This window comes from Protopterus annectens, chromosome 7.part0 (genome assembly GCF_019279795.1).
Source record: "Protopterus annectens isolate FY-2018-M chromosome 7.part0, PAN1.0, whole genome shotgun sequence".
Taxonomy (NCBI): Eukaryota; Metazoa; Chordata; order Ceratodontiformes; family Protopteridae; genus Protopterus; species Protopterus annectens.
Genome location: NC_056739.1, coordinates 960,899,308 through 960,919,467, shown reverse-complemented (window position 1 = coordinate 960,919,467; position 20,160 = coordinate 960,899,308).

The window sequence follows — 20,160 nt, the reverse complement described above, 5'->3', positions numbered from 1 at the left end:
ACTCGAGCCAGTGTAGTGCTTTTAGATTTTGACAGTGATGTGTGGGGTCTATAACACATAGTCGAAGTATGACAGCTTCGAACATTATATGGTCAAGACCATATGTTTAAAGTTGTCATACTTCGAATGCAAAAAAAAAAAAAAAAAAAAAAAAGAAATAACTTACCTGCGCCCCCCACACCCACCACTCTTTAAATATATCAAATCTGAGACCGTGCTACAGTGCATTGTAGTGTGGTCTCAGAGTTACATTCAAAGAGAGGGGGTGGGGGCACAACCCCCCAAGTGTGGGTTGCAGGGGGGCTTGCCCCCCTGCTTACAACCCTTTATTTTGTTTAACCTTGTTTTTTTTTTTTTTACGTAATCGAAGTTTTGTAAGCTCGAACATATCTGTTCAAACATATGGTGTTTGAACTTACATAACTTCAACTATGTGATATAGACCCAATGTGCATGATGGGTAGATCCCACAGCAAATCTAGCAATATGGTTGTAGCACATGGTTAATTTATTTAGTTCAGTTTTTGAGAGGTTAGTGAGAATGGGTGAGGCAGAGGAGAGTAGGCGGTGCGTGCTGTATTGGATCTGGCCAAAGGGGTTAAGTAGGCTTTGTTTCTGTAGAGTGAGCCCAGTTTTTTGTTTGTATTTTTGATTGTTTGGTTAACATGTATGTCAGATTTCAGATTGTTGTCAATTAGTACCCCAAGTAGTTTGGTGTGGTTAACAGGGGCTATAATTGTACCGTTGTTGGATGTGATACTAAAACTGACCTGAGAGGAGCATCGGGTTGGGGAAAACAGAAGAAGCTTGGTTTTATTAGTATTTAGTAGAAGATGTCTGCTTGAAAACCAGTTTTTTACATAGCTAAATGTTTTCTCTGGGTTTGGAGTTCTGGAAGGGATTTGGTTGAGCAGACTAAAGTAGAGTCGTCTGCATATTGTATACAGATAGCTTCAAGGGTGACTGTCTGCAGATCATTAACAAAGATTGAGAATAGTAGAAGACCTAATATGGACCCTTATGGAACTCCTAATGATGCAGGTAGAAGGGTGGATAGACTATTTTGCCAGATCACCACCTGATTTCTACCTTGTAGGTAATGTTGAAACTAGTTGATGGTTTGGTTGTGTAGGGAAATTTTAAGAAGTGAGACTATTAGCTTGTTATGACTGACCATTCAAAAGCTTTAGAAAGGTCTAAAAAGAGTGCTGATGAGATTTTACCATTGTTCCTTTTCTGGTTGATGGAGTTGGCTATTAATACACTTTTTCATGATTTTGGCTAAAGGTGAGAGGATGGCTATGGGCCTATAATTGGATAACTCCAGAGAGTTTCCACCTTTATGGAGAGGTATGACATGTGATACCTTCCAGATACTGGGAATGGTGGCTTCTGTGATTGCCCTATTTATTAGGATTGAGATTGGGATGGCAATGATATCAGCTGCCAGCTGTAAGTATTCTGCTGGGAGCCAGTCAGCAGCCAGGGTTGTTTGTTTAAGTTTAGACAATAGTTTTCTAATGTAGCTTGTGGGGACAGGTTGTAGACTAAAGGCAGTGTTGTTATTGGTAATGTTTAGCTCCATATCATCAGTATAGAGTTGTCTGTTTGCTGTTTGGCAAGAGTGAGTATGGTGTCCATAAAGTATCTATTGAAAGTATCAGGTAGATTATCAGTGTTAGTTCCTGCGAGAGTGGAGGGGGTGGGAGTGGTAACTTTGCCAGGTTTAAATAATTTATTTATAACTGCCCAAAAGTTTTGTGGATGATTTTGAAGTTTGGTTAACAGGTTATGGAAGTAGTCTCTTTTGTCTTTTAGGATGGATCTTTTTGTGTCATTCCTAAGTTGCCTGTAGTTGACCTGATCTGTAACAGATTTGTTGGTTCTCCATTTGGACCAGGCAGAGCTTCTTTCTGAAATTTTAATTTTGGTATTTTTGGTAAGCCAAGGTGCTGACTTAGGTTTGGCTGTGGAAGTACATGGGGGTGCATGTGAGTCTAGAATGGAGAGAAAGGAGGAATTAAAGTGGTTCACAGCTTAATCTATAGGCAACTGGTGGAGTGTAGACCAATTACAATGATTTAAATCAGATTGGAAGCTGTAGGGATTGAAATTCTTTTTATTCCTGATTGTCTGATAAATGTACTGATGGATTTTATTAGTTTTGTTTTTTATGATAAAGAGGGGGAGGTGATCACTTAAGTCATCTGGGAGGGTTCCGGAAATGTAGTTATGAGGTTGTTGGTTAGTAAGTATCTAGTCTAGGAGACTTCCTTTGTTCATATTTTATATAGTCTAGTGGGTGGTTTAATTAGTTGGGAGAACCCATATAGGTTAATGTGGTTGGATGGGGATTGTGAGGAACACAGGTTCCAGTCTATGTTGAAATCCTCTAGAATAATAGTTTCTTGGGGATTAGAGTTAGATAGTCCATTGAGAAAGACTTCTAAGGTATCTATGTTATTACATGGGGGAATGTATCCACAGATAATATTGATGTGTTTCCAGTTGCTGATTTTTATTTTGGTGATTAAGATCTCTGCATTTTTGTGTGGGGGAAGGTCATTTACTACTTTTATCATTTCAAGGGTGTTTTTGTATATAAGTGCTACACCTCCACCCTTTTTCTTATCTGATCCAATCTTAGAATGTTGTAGCCTGGAGAGAGGATTTCATTGTCAGCTATAATAAGTTTTAGCCAGGTTTTTGAAAGACCAGGAATGTCTGAGTTATATCTTGCTATGAGAGCATGTAAGTCTTGTAGTTTGTTTTTGATGCTTCTAATGTTCAGATGAATTACCAGGAGATTGGATAAGGATCTTTGCTGAAGGTGGGTGGGGATAGGAGGATTTTTGGTTTTGCAGGCATTAATTTGTGGGCCTGGGTTGGGGTGAATGTCTCCATCCATAAGTTTATTTGCCTGGATACTTGCTATTAATTTGATTAGTTTACGAACTAAGTAAAGATAGTGTCTAGTTTTGGCAGAGTTAGGTACATCTTTGTGTGATTGAGAAATGGCTTCTGGTATATTGAAATGTTGTGGATTAAATTACTAGGGAGCATGTGACTGGGTAGGGTAGTTGTGGTCCGGGCTTTAGGGGTAGTCATTGCCGAGGAGGTGTAGGTTTTCATAGGCGGTTTGGTAACATACACATAGTAGGATGGGAATGAGCAAAAATAGTATTTGACTGCAAATGGGGCGGGCTGAGGTAGAGGTGGGATACATATCCAAGGTAGGATAAGAGGTCAGTGTATAGGAAAGGGTAAGGAGGTAGGAAGTTGGAGATGTGGAGAGAGAGTAGATAAGCTCGGGGATTGGTTGAAGGAGTAGTGGGAGTGGTTAGTTAGATGGCTGGCTGGCTAGATAATTCAAAAAAGCATGAAATGAAACACACATTGCACATTAGATAGTATTAAAATGCAACCATCCACTACTATGGAATGTGAGGGTAGGCCTGTTTCACAGACAGAATTTCCTTGGTGGTGTCATCCTGTTGGGCCTTATTGTGCTCATGTAGGGTGGCCACTACTTTCAGGCTTGAATTTTGTTCTATTGCTGCATTAGTTTCTCAAAAACATTGTTCCAGATGGAGGCTTTCATAATCCTGAGTCCCCAAGGTGGAATTCATTTGTCCACTCTGTTCTTGAAATATATCTCCTCCCACAGCTTACCTCAGGCTCTACATTCATATTTGCTTCGGAGGGAGTATACATAGACCTTTTCAAAGTATTGCCCCACATTAGGATAAAAACCATGTAAATTATTCAGTACAGGGGGCAAATGCATTGCATTTAAGGGGCATGAGCTCAGAATTCACATCTATGATAATAAAAAGTCTGAAAATGGATTGCCTTATTGCAGGAAGCACATCTTAATAGGAAAGAATACAAAGAAACTATAAAAGGAAGTGGAAGGATAGACTACTCTGCAGAGATAGACAAAAAAGAAAAAGTGGGGTATGTATGGTGCTTAAGAAGAGATTAAATCTAAGGATAGAAGAGGAAATTATATAGTAAGGGAGATATGTCCTTACAAAAGGGGATTGTCAAAGACTAGTAATTACACTAGCATCAAAATATCTATCCCTAAGAACTATTTACTGATAAATAAAACAGATAATGAATGAAATTACAGTGTTCCATGAGGGAACTTTAATACTGGGAGAGGACTGGAATATAGTGACTAGCAAGATGGATGTAATAGAGGGTTTGAGGAGAAATACTCTACAAAAATAAGGATTGTATCTTGGATATCCATATGAATATTTAGATTAAAAGACATGATTTAAACACAGGAAGATAGGAAGGGATTATTATCTTACTCAGGGAACCATAATACATGGGTGAGAATGGCTAGATAATACATTTTAAAAGAACATACTTATCTATTGAGGAATTTAAAAATACATCTATTTTTACTTCCAGATCATGCTCCAATTCAACTGAAGATAAAGAGGCAAAGAAAAGATGTCTCAGAAAAGCATTGGCATTTTCCCACACATTTATTAAGGAAAAGAAGATTATTAGATATTTGTAATATTTTAGCCATTAAATATCCTGTTAAATGCTATACAAAGAACAAATGTGAACTCACAAGACTTGGAAAAAGAATCCCCAAATAAGGGAAAGATGCAACAGACCCTAGACCGTAAAGACCAATATCAATTCTGAAGCATGATTATGAAGAATTAATAACTAAGCTAGCAAATAGGCTGGCTAAGGTATTAACTAAGCTGATATATTAAATTTGGACCAGAGTGAGTTTGTAAAAGTCAGAGAGTCATGTGATGATATTACAAAGCAAAAACAAAAATTATGGTAGCAACAAAATGAAACAAAAAGAAATATAGCTTTTTACCTATGATAAATATATAAAATCAGAAGAAATGAAGACATGCAGAATAAAGAAAAATGGGGGGAGGGGAAGGGGGACTATCAAGAACAATTAGTGTCTATAAAAAAGAATATGTTTAGTTACTTGGAGAATTTAGATGAATACAGAGCTAAGACTGCGAAATGTATTTTTTTTTGACAACCCCAGAAAAAAACTAATTGTTAGTGCAAAAATTAAGGAAAAATGGAAAAAATGGTAACAAAGATTAGAGATCCACCAACCAGAGCAGTGAAAATGGCCCCATATTGGATAATAAAAGTAATCAGAGATTATGATACTAAACATGGAAGAAGATACAGAATGGTACTTAGGGAGAAGTAATTTCTCCTAGCTTATGGAATAAGAATACAGGAGCTTAGTTACAGAAATAAAAAAGAAATAATGGAAGCTATTAGGCATCAAAATATTGGAAAGTCACCAGACATAGTGAAATCTCAGTTGAAATATAGAAGAAGATGGAGGTGATTAATATATAAGCAAACATATCTAATTACTTCCTCAGACTGGGAAAGGTCTGTTTATCCTGGGACATTGCAATAATAGTGGCAATGCTCAAATATGGAAAAGGGACAACAGGCCCATATTAATTCTGAACCATGTTTATAAAGAATTTAGAGCTGTATTAGCAAACAGGCTGATAAATTTGAACCAGAGTGACTTTATAGGAGCCAGACAGATATTTGATGATATTATAATTACCTTGATTATTCTAAAGGATGCAGAAATAGAGTCAACACCATTAGTGATGATAAGATTGGATGGTGACAAGGTGTCTGACTGTGTTTTTTTAAAGAAAACTGTACAAACGCTTGGATTCCTAAAGGAGTGAATAGCATAATTACTAGAATCTGCTGTAAAGCAGAAGCAAGACTGACATGTTACAGAAAACTATCAAAAAAATAGGTATAAAGAGAGGAACAATGTAAAGGTATCCAATGTCTCCACTTTTGTTTGCTCTGCATTTAGAGCTATTGGTATGAGAGATAAGGAAATGTAAAGTAGAGGATACAGATGGGGAATAAGTAAGAAAAAAAAGCTTTATTTGCAAATTATGTCAGATTGTATATTATAGACTTGAGAAGGGATTTTGAAATTATATTTGAAAAATTAAGAAATAAATATGGAGTGTTGATGGGATACAAAATAAATGAGCTTAAAACAAAGACAACTCTAATTTTATTAATTAATTTATTTATTCATTTATTTATTGCCATTTGTTAACTGAGTTAGTCCAACTGAGCCAAGAGCCCATTTTCAGTGGAGACCTGAGAAGAATAGCTCCAGAAGTATTACATATTTTTGCAATAAAAATCAAATCAAAAATAAAAATAAGATTTAAAAAATAATAAAAGTGAAGACTTTGGAGCCAAAAAGTTTAGTTTATTGGCTTTCATCCCACAATAACAGGACTTCTTCAGAATAATACAACCACTTCTGCTCAATCTTTAAGTACTCATACCAATGAGCTAATTAACCAATTAACCAGAGAAAAATTTAAAGATTTATAAAGACCACATGTGGAGGCACGAATATACATAAACACATACAAATACAAGTATGCAAAAATGTATGCACAGATATGTTGTAGCAATGAAACTCACATATCTAAACACTGCCTTCATGTATAAAATATTTAATAAAAAACACAGTACATTAAATCTTAATTCAATTAACACCCCTAAATAAATTCAACCGCCCTTAATTTATTATTTATTTTATTTTATTTTACATTTGTTGACCGGGCTAGTCTAGCTGGATACATGTCCTTTTTCAGTAGAGGCCCGGGGAGAAAAGCTCCAAAAAGAAGAGAAGGTACAATTCATATACGTACAGAAGTAAATATTATTAACATAAAGACACAAAAAACAGTTGGCTTTACATACTATTGAATAACAGGCACAGAGCTTATGTAGATAATCTTACATGGTTACATTGTGCAGCCTTGAGGGAAAATTGTTAACTTTGGGATGGGGAAGAGGCTTAGGTGGTCTGGGACATTTGGGGTTAGTCTGGTTTAGTACAAGGGCATAGCCAGTGGGACTTAAGGAATTCTTTGAGGTGATTTTTGAATTGATTAAGCGAGGTCATGAGTCTTAGGTTGTTTGGGAGGGAATTCCAGATCTTTCCGATGGAATTGGCATAGAGAGCATCACCTCCAGAGTTGTTAGATTTAACGGTCAGTACCTGGACACTTTTAGATGATCTGAGGCAGGTTAGGTTGGAGTAGGGGGTAAGTATTTTGCTCAGTGAGGGGGTTTTGTCTGGTTGGTTAATTATTTTAAATGCCTCAGTGAGTTGGTTGAGTTTGAGAATATTGGGCAATTCTAACCATTCAAGTGTCTTTAGGTTAAGGCAGTGGTGGGTGCGATAAGGCATTCCTGTTATAAATCTGGCTATATGGTTATAGGCTGTAGAGAGTTTATTGAGCTCTCTCTTGTTGAGGAATGAAAGTATCGGGGAGGCATATAGGAGGGTGGAGAGGAGATGAGTGCGAGCAATAGTTAGTTTGGTGTGTGGGGTTAAAAAGTTCTTTATTCTATACATGGAGCCGAGTTTCTTGTTTACAGACTTAATGGTTAGGCTGATGTGCATATCAAATTTAAGCTTGTGGTCAATGGTCACACCTAGTAGTTTGGTGTAGGAGACATGCTCTATGATGGTGCCATTGGTGGAAACCATGTGGAAGATCGTGTTATTGGCATTTGGAGGTTCTTTTCCTTGGGAGGTAGACACAGAGGGGAAAAATAGTAGTAATTTGGTTTTAGTAGAATTAAGTATGAGTTTTAATTCTGAGAACCATTTTTCGACTATAGTAAAACAGTACTGGGTTGTAGCTTGGAGTTTGGTGAGAGAGACGTCGGAGCAGATCAGGGTGGAGTCATCTGCATATTGGATGCAGGTGGCTTTGGGGATGACTGAGTGAAGATCATTTATGAAGACAGAGAAGAGAAGGGGACCAAGTATAGAGCCCTGGGGAACACCAATGTTATTGGGGAGTAGGTCAGATAGCCTGTTTTGCCACTGGACAGCTTGTTGTCTACCAGAGAGGTAAGCATTAAACCAACTTATAGTTAGATTGCTAAGATGTAGGGTTTCCAGGGTGTGGAGCAGATGCTGGTGATTGACCATGTCGAAGGCTTTCGATAGATCAAGAAAGAGAGCGGAGGATATTAATTTATTATTGCGGTTGTTATTGACTGAGTCAACAAAGGAGAGAAGGGCAGTGGTTGTACTATGATGGGGGCGAAAACCATGTTGGGTGTTAGACAAGAGACTATTAAGGGTAAGGTGGTTTAGGAGTTGTTTGTGAACACACCGTTCCATAATTTTGGCTAGTGGAGACAGTATTGCTATGGGTCTGTAGTTGGATGTATCTGTGGAGGTCCCTCCTTTGTGAAGAGGGATGATATAAGAAATTTTCCAAATAGAGGGAATGATAGCTTCAGTTATGGTTCTGTTAATCAAGATTGATATGGGGTAGGCTATGGCATCTGACACTATTTGTAGGTATTTGGCTGGGAGGTGGTCAGCCGCCAGGGTGGTTGGTTTGAGTTTTTTCAAAAGAGTACGAATATAGGAGGTAGATACTGGTTGTAAGTTAAAGGAGGGGTGAGCTGGGTCATTAGTAAGAGTTACGGATGAGGGAGTAGTGGTAAGCTGACTGGCTAGGGACTGGATGGTCTCGGTAAAAAAAAAGAGTTAAAAGTGTTGGCTATTTCTTCTGGATCTTTCCCAATGAGTTTCTCAGGGGTGGGGGTGGTAGATTTGCCAGGATGGAGGAGGTTATTAAATCCAGCCCAGAATTTCTTTGGGTTATACTTGTGTTTATCCTGGAGGTGACAGAAATATTGTTTTTTATCTGTAGTAATGGCTGCTTTTGTTAAGTTTCTAAGCTGTTGAAACTTGATGCGATCTAGGGGAGTTTTAGTAGCTCTCCATTTGTTCCAGGCCTGGTCATGGAGTTTAATTTTAGTTTTAGTATCTCTTGTTAGCCAAGGTGCTATTCGTTCTTTGGTTCTGATTAGTCGCTTTGGGGCGTGGGAGTCAAGTATCTTAAGGAATGTGTCATTAAAATATGACACGCTCTCATCTAGGGATAAAGTTTTTAGGATGGACCAATTACAAGATTTGAGTTCTATGGAAATTTTACAGGGACGTTGCCTCGTTCAGTACTGGGTACTTGGTGGCATTCACCCTTTGTTGTCATTTTAGCTCCAGGAATTCCAGGTAATCATCAACAGGTCCACCCCTCTGCCCTAGATTTACCTGGTCAGTAATGATGAGCCTAAAGCCATGATCAGGGTTCTCTACCAAGTGCTTATAAAAGCATTCCTAAGATCTTTTTTGCCAATATCATAATTGTGCTGATAAATCTGTTTCCTAAGGCTTAACTTAGTCTTCTCTATATAGAAGCCCAAACAGTTCCTGCATTGGACCAGGTAAACCACTCCCTTGCTTCCAGAATAAAATGCATGATTCACTTTCACTACCCACAATCCTTCAACCAGCAAACTAGATGCTTCAAGAATAATTGGGCATTGTGCACAGTGGCCACATTTAACCATCTTCCCTACACTGTCTTCTTTAACAACACTCTCTAATAGCAATTTAACACAAACATCCTTTTTATACACTATCACAGGTTTCAGTCCTACACTATCCAAATATTCCTGGTCCACTCAAAAGATTTTCCAATGAGTTTCCTCAATGGCTCTTAATTCATAAAAAGTAGCATTATAAGTAACTACTAAGGCCTTGTTGAATACTTGCAGGAGAGTTTGCTTTGTTCTTTGGTTGTTCAACATCATATTGCCCCCTCCAAGTAATGGAACAAAATACCCCACTCTTCTTTTCTCCTTCACCTCATTGAAAATAATCAGAAGGAAATCTCCCAGGTATCCCCTAACTCTGAACATGTTAAACAACTTAGCCTCATTCTCAAACTCCAGGTCATGAGTCACCATCCTAGCTAATCTCACACATTGCTCTTTAACCAGGGCTTTTCTTTATATACTCTCAAAATGCAAAAGTGGGTTTAAGTACATAGGTTTACAATAAACAGATGACTCAAAACACCTGTCCCTCTTGTTAATGTGGATAGTGAGATCCAAAAAGTTGAAAAACAAAAGCAGCCAAACTTTTTGCTACAATTTTGTGTTATTTTCATGGCTTATGTAGGTATTCTGTGTAATTTTTTTTTTTTTTGCAATTACTGCCTGTCACTTTAAATTGCTTTGCCTCTCCTTTCCTTCTTAATAGCTCATTGTGTTTTCTGTATCATGTGACTTTACTGGTCTTTTTAAGCTGCGTACTTGTTCTGTTGCATATATCTGAAGAAGTCTTAATTGTAAGATGAAAGCGCTAATATTTTTTGGTAAAGCCGTGACTATTTTAAGAAATCTGCTGTTTTGTCATTCCAGTTGCCATTGGTGAAGATCCAAAAGGTTGGCTGAACTACCCTGAATATCCATGGTAAATTTTAAAAACTCAGTGGTAAATGCAAATTACTCATAAAATTCTTCTAACTTCTCCTCACTGTCCTTCCAAAAGAAAATCGTATAATCTAAAAAGCATCCATATAGGGCCCAGGACTCCCAAAAATGAGAATTGACCACATGGTTCAACTCCCAATAAGAGAGTACAGCATTAGCAAAAACTGGGGCACATATCTCCCCCATGGTTACTCCTTTTTTTTTGTCTGAACAGTTGGTTCTCAAAAGTCAAATAGTTGTTTTCCAACAACATAGTCATAAATTACCAAAGGGTATCTGCCTTGTTCTTGTCCATACCCCATAAAAAAACAAGTACTCATAAAACCATTCAAACCCAATGTCATGGGGAATGACAAAATATAAGTCTTGTATATCTGCAGTAACCATTATCAAATTCCCATCAAATAAATCATTAGAGATTCTAGTTAAAAAATCCCAGGAGTCCTTTAGGATAAATGGGTTACTAGCAAAAATACCCTTGGTGCAGTTGTCAATATATCTGGCCAAAAATAAAGTCTTAGAAGCCTTAGCATTAACAGTTTAATGCATTGGTGGATCAGTGAGCCTTTTGTGAATTTTAGGGATACCGAAGATAGTGGGGATTTTTGGCTTCCACACCATGACATAATTAAACTCCTGAATTTAAAAGAAAATCAGTGCCAACACAGCATGGCTATAGGAAAATAACTATTTATTAAGAAACAAAGGTAAAATGGTAAGCGCTTTCATGATGGCTTAATTGCTTCTTCAGACCAACGGACATTAAAAAGATACTCTATTTAAATAAGTAGACAGCCAACAGAAACTTATTCATTCCCTGATATCCAATCACATAAACGTTTGCATACATATTAAAAACTGAATGATATATTAAAATATGAATAACACATATTTCCCATTACCTAATCACATTAAAATTCAAAAACATATTAGGCACTAAATAATACAATGTAAAATACAAAATTTATGTAGAGTGAGATCTATATCAAATAAAACCATCCTTTTTAATGCTTTAGCTGTCTCCTTTTTAAGATAGGTTTCAACAAAACCATTTCATTTAGACCTGGTGATTTTTCAGCATTAAAGTATAAAATCCATTTTTCTTCTGCTTCTTCCGTGATGGTTTTTATATTCCCTCCCCTCATAGTAGCCTCTATCACTTCTAGTACTAAAAACCTAAATGTGTGGTTATTTCCTTCTTTAATTACATGTCGTGCTAGGGCATTGGTTGTTTTACTATTCTTAATATCTCTGCCATGCTCCAGTATTCTATCCTTAAATGAACGATTCGTCTTGTCTATATAAAATGCAAAGCAAACGTGACAGTAACTAAGATATAAAATACAGACAACAAAGTATCAATAAATATCACATCAAGTGCATTATGCCAAAGCTGAAGGGGCTGTTATAATAGTAAACATCATGGAAAAGTACATTTTGTACAAGGGTTTTGGGGTTAACCGTTATGTATAAATGGACATTCTTACAAGAATATATTAAGATGATTCAGCGCCACTGGAAATAAAGGCACCATGCATGATTACTGCCTATAATGGAAATTTAAATTTTATATAAATACAGTGTGTTGTTCAAAAAAAGTACAAGAATCGGCAACTTATCTGTCAGGCCTGGTGGTACTTTACCTTTCTTACTTATCTGTTTCTTTTAATATAACCAGTATACAAACGATTTTCCTAGTTCTGATGTCTGAACCAGTATTTCTTTCATGTTCAATAAAACCTTATTTTCCATCTCATGAGAGTTAGTTTTTACAATCTCATATCTGGTAATTTTTTTCTTTCCCCCTCTAATGGCAGTTACTTTTATAATTAGCTGACTGTTACAACTATCCAATAAATTGTCTTTTCCTATCTAATAACAGCTCAAGGTCCTGAGACTTTTCTCATCTCCCTTCTAAGGAGAGTTGTATAGTCATGTGACTAGCACCACCTGACAATATACTTAATATGCAGAAATAACTATGCTTAGCAATATTTCTGTTTAACAGAAAATGTGTATAGTATCATTTGTTTAACAATAGTTACAGTCCAGAGTCTAACAATATTCCTATTCAACAGTACAGAATTACATTTTTCTAAACATAACTTGTACAGAGGTAGTAGCAACATAATGTCTAAGAATTCCCTGTAAAACAACCCTCAACATCTGGTTGCAGAGGGTTTGCCTAGTGCAGAAAACACACACAAATACTCATCTGTGATCTTCTGATCACCGATGTATGTATTCTTAACAAAAATATTCACAAGTTTTACCTAATGTTTATGGAACCGATCACTCTTATGTTGTATGGTTGCTGTTAATCCACTAAAATCTACTCATCTCTTCTGTTTTATCTCATTGCAATATGGGGGGAAATCTCGCCAGAAGTGCATTAATGTAAGTATTCATATTAGGTCAATGTTGTGTGCAAAACCAATATATACTAACCTGTTTTCTAAACTGCTCACTTCACCTCAGTAACAAACATATTCTGTTGTAAAATATGTCATTCCTAATATCTTAAGTGAAAAAATTTACAAATTTCTTTAGTCTAACACCTTTACTTTACTGCAATGGTAGTATATAGTACCCAACCTGTAATAACAACACTAACAAAACCAGTCAATGCAGAACTACACAACATATAGTAGGAATTCCCCAGTTAACAAAATGAAAAGCTAAAAAAGTATTTGCTAAAGTTGGGCAGAATGAAATGTTACTTCAGTCTGCATCAGTCAGCAGACCTCTGAAACCAAGTAACACTCATTATATGGCATGTGATCCCACCATAAAGTTGTATTTGTATACTTCCTGTTAGCAGTATTACACAACTATATGTCATGATTTCACAACATGCCTATGTGAATACCCTCTGGACTGTAGTAGACGTACAGCTTATTTATTTATCTTTTGACATTTGTTTGCTGGGAAAGTCCGACTGTGTAGGTATCCATTTTCAAAGCAGGCCCAGGGAGAAATGCTTCAAAGTATTGCAAAACATTTTAAGAACAATAATTTAATAATCTACAAAAATAAAACAAAAAAATCTACTGTTTAAAAAATTTTTACTAAATTAGACATAATATGAAAACATTGATGAAGAATAGATACACGTTATATGACAATGATTTAATATTTACAGAAATGTTAGCCAGTTTATTGAGAAATAAAAGATAAGTTAATACAATGCAAACAGGAATTGCAATATGAAGTGAGAGAAAAGTAGGCTTATGGTATATCTAAAGAAAAAAGCCAGGGGAGAGGAATTGGTAGAAATAAGGGAGTGAGTGAAGAAGCAAGAGTAATAAGGTGTAAGGTATGAATAGATACTTGTTCATGTTTAAGGATATAATTTATCTTAGGTTTGAGCAAGAACAGAGCCAGATTTTGGATAGGATGTCTTTCAGAATGGTTTTAAAGGACTGGAAGGAGGGTATTGACCTAATGGATAAAGGGAAGGAGTTCCAGGCCTTAGCAACATGGTATGAATACAGACTATGCCTAGCAGATTTGATTGATTTGTGCATAGAGATGAGTTTTTGTTCACTGGATTGTAGTGACTAAGTGGGAACATATTTATCTGGAGTGGTATTTAATGCTGGACAAACAGATAGACACTGGATAATTTTATAGGTGATAAGAAGATGTGCATATGTTAGTTGATGGTGCAGTTCTAACCATTTTAGAACCTTCAGTGCTATACAGTGGTGGGTTCTGAAGGGATATTTTCTGCAAATTTAGCCACTTTATTATAGCATTGTTGAAGTTTTCTTTTTGATGCCTGGAGGTTAGTAAGGATTGGTGAGCCATAAAGTTGTGAGGGGAGAAGGTAAGTAGTGGCAGGTGTAGTTTTAGTTGCATTGGTTAGAAAGTTTTTGGTTCTGCAAAGCATCCCTATGTTTTCGGTGAGTTTTTCCATGCAATTTTATATATACAGGTCAAATTTAAGATTATAATCCACTATCATTACTAATAATATGCAATGAGAAGTGACTTAAATGGTTGTTTTATTAAGAAAGAGGATTTTAAATATTTTTTTTTCATGAGAGAAGGTCTTGTTATTTTTGTTATTTTTTTGGGGGGAGGGGGTGGAGTTGAATATGAGTTGTGAGTTACAAATATATATTTCATCATCTGTTAATGTTTCCTGAGTAATTTATTTGGAAATGTGGGCATTCGAAAGACATGCGTAAATGGGCGTGCCTTAGTTGAAGGTTGAACGCGGAGCTGGCACCTTGGCGTTCGTGAAAATCTACTGTCAATCATTAGCAGATCGGAGTTCCGCTGTGGTGACCCCTAACCGGGAAAAGCCGAAAGACAACAACAACCTATTGGATAAGTAGGTTTTGAAAAAAAGAAGGGGGGGTGGGCTGAGATATACCTAGTGAGGACATTTGAAGCAGACGTTTACTGTGACAAACTGTGGTGAAGGCTTTAGCCATGTCTAGACATAAGGAGGAGACTTGTTTGCCATTATATCAATCTATATTGACACTATCTATAAAGGTTAGAAGTGCAGTGTTAATACCATAGAAGGGATGGAACCTATCTTGTGTCGGGCATTAGAGTTCTCTCTGCAGGAGATACTTTAGCAATTGTTTTTGAGTACATTTTTCAAGTATTTTGGATATGGGGATAAGATAGCTTTAATTCTAAAGTTAGTGATGTCTACTGCATTTCATCCTTTGTGTAGAGAGATAATGCCTCATTATTTTTTCCAAAAAGAGGGAACATGGGATTCTTGGAATGACATATTTATAATGATTGAAACAGGATAGGCAATGCTATTGGCTGCTATTTTAAGGTACTTGCTTGGGAGGTCATTTGCTGAAGTAGAGCATGGTTTGAGTTTTTAAGAGCTGTTTTATATAGGATGTAAGTACAGGTCTGAAGATAAAAGTCGATATGGTGACATGTAGCTGCTGGGCAGGGCTGAGATTAGATGCTGAGGAATCCTTGGTTAGGGATGATGCTATACTAGCTATGAAATATGTGTTTAATTCTATTGCAGTTTTGAGTGGTGAGTTTTTGGCCAGGATGTAGGATTTCTTTAAGCCTGCCTCAATTTTTTTAGGGTTGTGTTTACTATTGCTTTAATGTTGTTATAGTGTCATTTTTGTCTTTATTTATTTGCTTTTTAGTTAAGGTTGCAGTGCATTCTGAGGTTTGTGAAATATTGTGGAGTTTTATATTTTTACCATTCTTCTGAGAACTATTATTGAGTCATGATAGAATGAGTGATGGCTCAGAAGGAGGAGAAGAAGTGAGAGTAAGCTGAGGAGTAGCACGATTAAGTAAAGGGATCTGTATTTTATTGATGGCAGGTAGTATGGCAGTAGAAACAAGAAGGAATCAAGTTTAACAGGCTTTACTGCAAACACTTCATTTCATTTCATTCCAGATTTTTTTAACATTTTAAATAAGAGCACACAACATACAAATTTCACAACAAAGCACTTGTCAATGGTTTTGGGTTATAGGAGGTATCAGATAAGCATAAAGTAAGCCCTAGTCAGGGTTCTGCAGTCAGAGTGATGAGTAAAATCTAACCTTATGGTATTCAACATGTTATCTTTTAAAAAGCGGTTTTATCTGAGAGTTGCAATGTAAATGAAAATTAAATAAAATAAGCACCATTTTATAATGCATTGTGTGCCTCAGATATCATAACCATTGGTAAGAAGAATGTCCTCTCATTCTCATACGTGCACCTCCACCCCACACACACACATGCACATGTGCACACGCCAGGGCACACACACAGACACACGCACACTCATGCGCACACGCACACGCACACACACGCACATACTTAAAATACAAAAAAAGGTTCTCTACAGAAGCTGTTCACACAGCTTAGAAGTTTATGAACAGTTGCACTATTGACTTTAACATTGAGTATGAAAGGTTAGGGGGTAAATAGAGGTCAAACACATCAAAGTATCCCTAAGCCAGCATGAGGAAGAACTAGGGGAAGTGAGAAAGGAATTCCATGTAACAGATATTGCAGATGTTTCTGTAAGTATGAAAAGCAGGGACATGTCTTCATTTATTTTTTGTTATAGTTCTGATATCAAACAATATAAAGGTATCGGCTCAGCATTAAAAAGTACATAAACTTGTGCTTACATCCAACATGGAAATCGAATTAGAAGTATAATCTAGAATCTGAGAAAAAAAAAAAAAAAAAAAAAAAAAAATATATATATATATATATATATATATGATTTATGTATATTCTATAGATATAAATTCAGAGTATCACTTTAGATTTGTATCAGACTGCTACAGCCATATCTGGAATTTCCTGGAAGCCTGTTGTTAAATTCATTGTTATAAGATGCCTGTCGTTCTTTAGTAAAAGTGCGGACTTTATTTTTCAGAAGCCGATTCATCTGTGACTGTAAGGTTGCCAGTGATCCTTTCCTGACCTCCTGTGCTGTCACCAGGCTGCCTTAACTAGTAACCAGACCTTTGCTTTTGAAGGTTCTCTGAAGAAAAGTTTCTTGACATTGGCTGCATTGTTTAATTTCTGTGTTTTGAGAATATTTGTGGAACAATGAAAATATATTTTTGTGTAGACATCTCTATACATCAGCTGAAAGAGTAGCTTGTTGAAAAGGGTATATAAATGAAAAGGAAATATGATTCCTTCAGCAATTCTACATTATCCCTCTTTGTAATTCTTCCTTATTTTTCTCTCATCTGTTCTTAAATCATTCCTGGGTGGAATGTGAAAGATGTTTAAACTGATTTTGGCATTTTTGCTTGCAAATGATTATTTTTGGTAGCCTTAGAGATGTTATGTGTCTGTTTGCTTGGTACCAAGTTGTCTTTGTAAACTTAGTATTCAGCAAGAACACCAATTCAAGTCTCCACTGAAAATCTGTCATAGGCTTAATAAAACTAACCTGACAAAAATAAAATAAAATAAAGCTTTGTGATTGGAGCAGTTCCAAAACTGGAATATGCATGTCCTTTTAGATGTGCATACATAATCTGGTAAAAAGATTATGATATATACATACAAGAAAGGCTCAGAAATCATTAAAATAGTTGGTGGTATATTTTAAATATACTACTTTTTGAAGTGGTATGTCCTCTCAAGAGTGCCCCCTGCATCCACACAACTTCCATTTCTGAACGACAGCCCTGAACATTATTTGATGTAGTGAATCTTGGCTGTTCTTACCTGTGTCAAAAGTTTTAGGGTAAAAAAAACACAGCATTAAGGAAATAGAAAAAAACAGACCAAATAAATTGGGCAATATGCCAGGCTAACATGATGTTTTGGACACAGATGTGGCAGAACTGGTGGAGCATAGCCTGCCTGATGGTCATACCTGAAATAGCCCTCTCCCAGTGGCCCTGCAGCATAGTCTACCCCAGAGTTACTGTATGAATTGTGATACCTGAACTGTGGCAATTCCAAACTATGTCACTTGTAATGGCCATTCTATGTGTCCACCATGGGTATGCACACACCAGTGAGCATGAACTATAATATGGTGCAGGGCAGCAAAGGTGGCATTGGCTAACATTCTCTTGGAGTTGGACATTGTAGTGGTATGTCCCACCATGTAACACACAAGGCCATTTGTTGCATCATGCCCAACATCCACTGTCTCCCAAAGGCCCATGCAACATCATTCATCTCCATTTGTGCATGTGTAGCTGCAGATTGTGCCTGGGTTACAGCCCTACTCATTTTTTGGTTGAGAGTTGCACTGCATATCATGGGCCAGCTGGGATTGTTGATGATACCATATTGTCCAGTTACTCCACCATACAGTTGGTATCTGTAGGTTATATGTAGTCCACTCATCCATCGTTGCTTGTGAAACACTAGCAGTGACCATGATATCAGTGAAAGTGGAGCTCCCTCCATCGTGGATAGCTAGTATGCCACACAGTGTAGTTCATTGGGTATGTGCTGGAAGATTATTATGTTAGCACAGGCTGTGGGTGTATACCTACCCAGGAGTGAGATGCTCAGTGTTAGTGTGTCCTAGGACTGTGACTCATTTTGTTTGGTGGCTTCACCATCAGACTCTGGCAGGGGACTAGCATCAGCCTGTTAACCTTGCCTAGCCTCTACAGGTGTTATGTTTGCATGTTGCTGGTGGTGAGCCCATAGACACAAATATATAACAAACCTTATGATTGTCACCCCATTTGTCCCAAGCCCCATTTTGTGCATGTTGCAATGTGGAAGCAGTTCCCTGTATTTGCATTCCTGACATACCTATGAAGGACAGAGGCTGTGGTTATTGGAGTCTGAGTACTTATCTGGCTGGTCTCTATATAAGAGGTATATGGCATCCTGCCACTCCAAGAATCTGTGTCCATACCTTTAGGTATAATACCAGTCACCTACAGCATCACCTTGCAGGGATACCAAAACTGACCCTTTCTCTGTGAATTTGGAGCTTGATAAGGACCATTACCTGTAACTGTCCCTCTTGTTAAGTTGTACTGAGGCCCTTCATATCATAGGTTTATAGGTTCATAGGCAGGTACTAGGCTATTGGCCCTAGAGCCTATATAAGCCTAGCCAAAAAGATACCCTGGCTTTCGCCACCCAAGAAAATTATTTTCCTGTGCCCCTGTCGAGCAGAGCCACAGAAGTGATCCCTGGGGTGAATTTCCTATCTCCCATCCAATCATCAAGATTTTTTCTTGAAGAGTGCTAATGAGGAGCTTTGTTTGATATAGATAGGTAGTTTGTTCCAGAGTATGGGAAGTCTCTGGGACAGGAATCTATCCCTCCAGCATGTTCTGCTTATTGTGGTGACAAGGTTTAGGTCCCTAGAGTGTGTAGCTTGGAGGGATTGCATTTCTTTACGTGAAGCATGTCCAACAGCTCTGGGTTTGACATAGCTTTGTATATTAGGCAGAGATTGCCTCTGAGTAGGTGATATGTGATGGAGTAAAGTTGGAGTTTTTTGAGATGGTCTGTGTAGGGCTGGCATCTGTTTGAGGCCAGTAATCCTCCTTGTGAGGTATTTTTATGGCCTTTCCAGTTGTTGTACATGTCTTGTGAGGTACATACCAAAAGGGGCGCTGTATTCTATAATGAGTCTAATGAGTGATGAGTAGAGGGGAACAATGACCTCTTTTTTCCTGGATAAGAAACCTTTTGTGATGAGGTGTGCCACATAGAAGGATTTCCTGACTACTCTGGCGATGTGATTATCAAAGGAGAGACTACTGTCTACCTGTGTCCCAAGGTCTGTTATCACACTTTAGGTATTAAGTAGACTACCACCTGTGTGGTAGTTTATGGGTACAGAGTTTTTACCAAAAGGGATGACAATGCACTTTTTCGCATTAAGCTTGAGGCCTTGGCTTTCACACCAGGCATCTGTCTCAGTGAGGCCCTTTTGTAGGATGTCCACATCATTAGGAGTTTCGATTATGGCTCCTAGTTTGCAGTCATCTGCAAACTTCATTAGCCAAAGTTCTTCTGTGTTAGCCTGTACTTCTGGGAAGTAGATACCAAACAGGAGAGGACCCAGGACTGAACCCTGTGGTACTCCACTTGTCACTGGTCTGAAGTCGGATTTGGAGTCTGCTACTTTTACAGTGTGGGTTCTGTCAGTGAGCCAGTTGGCAACCTATTTTGTGACATAGGCATTTATACCTAGTTTACTGAGTTTATCTGTAACTCCAGAGCGGGGGATGGTGTTGAAAGCCTTGGCAAGATCTAGATAGGCTGTGTGAACCACCTTACCCTCATCTACTGCTTTGGTGACCACCTCAAAGATGTCTGTC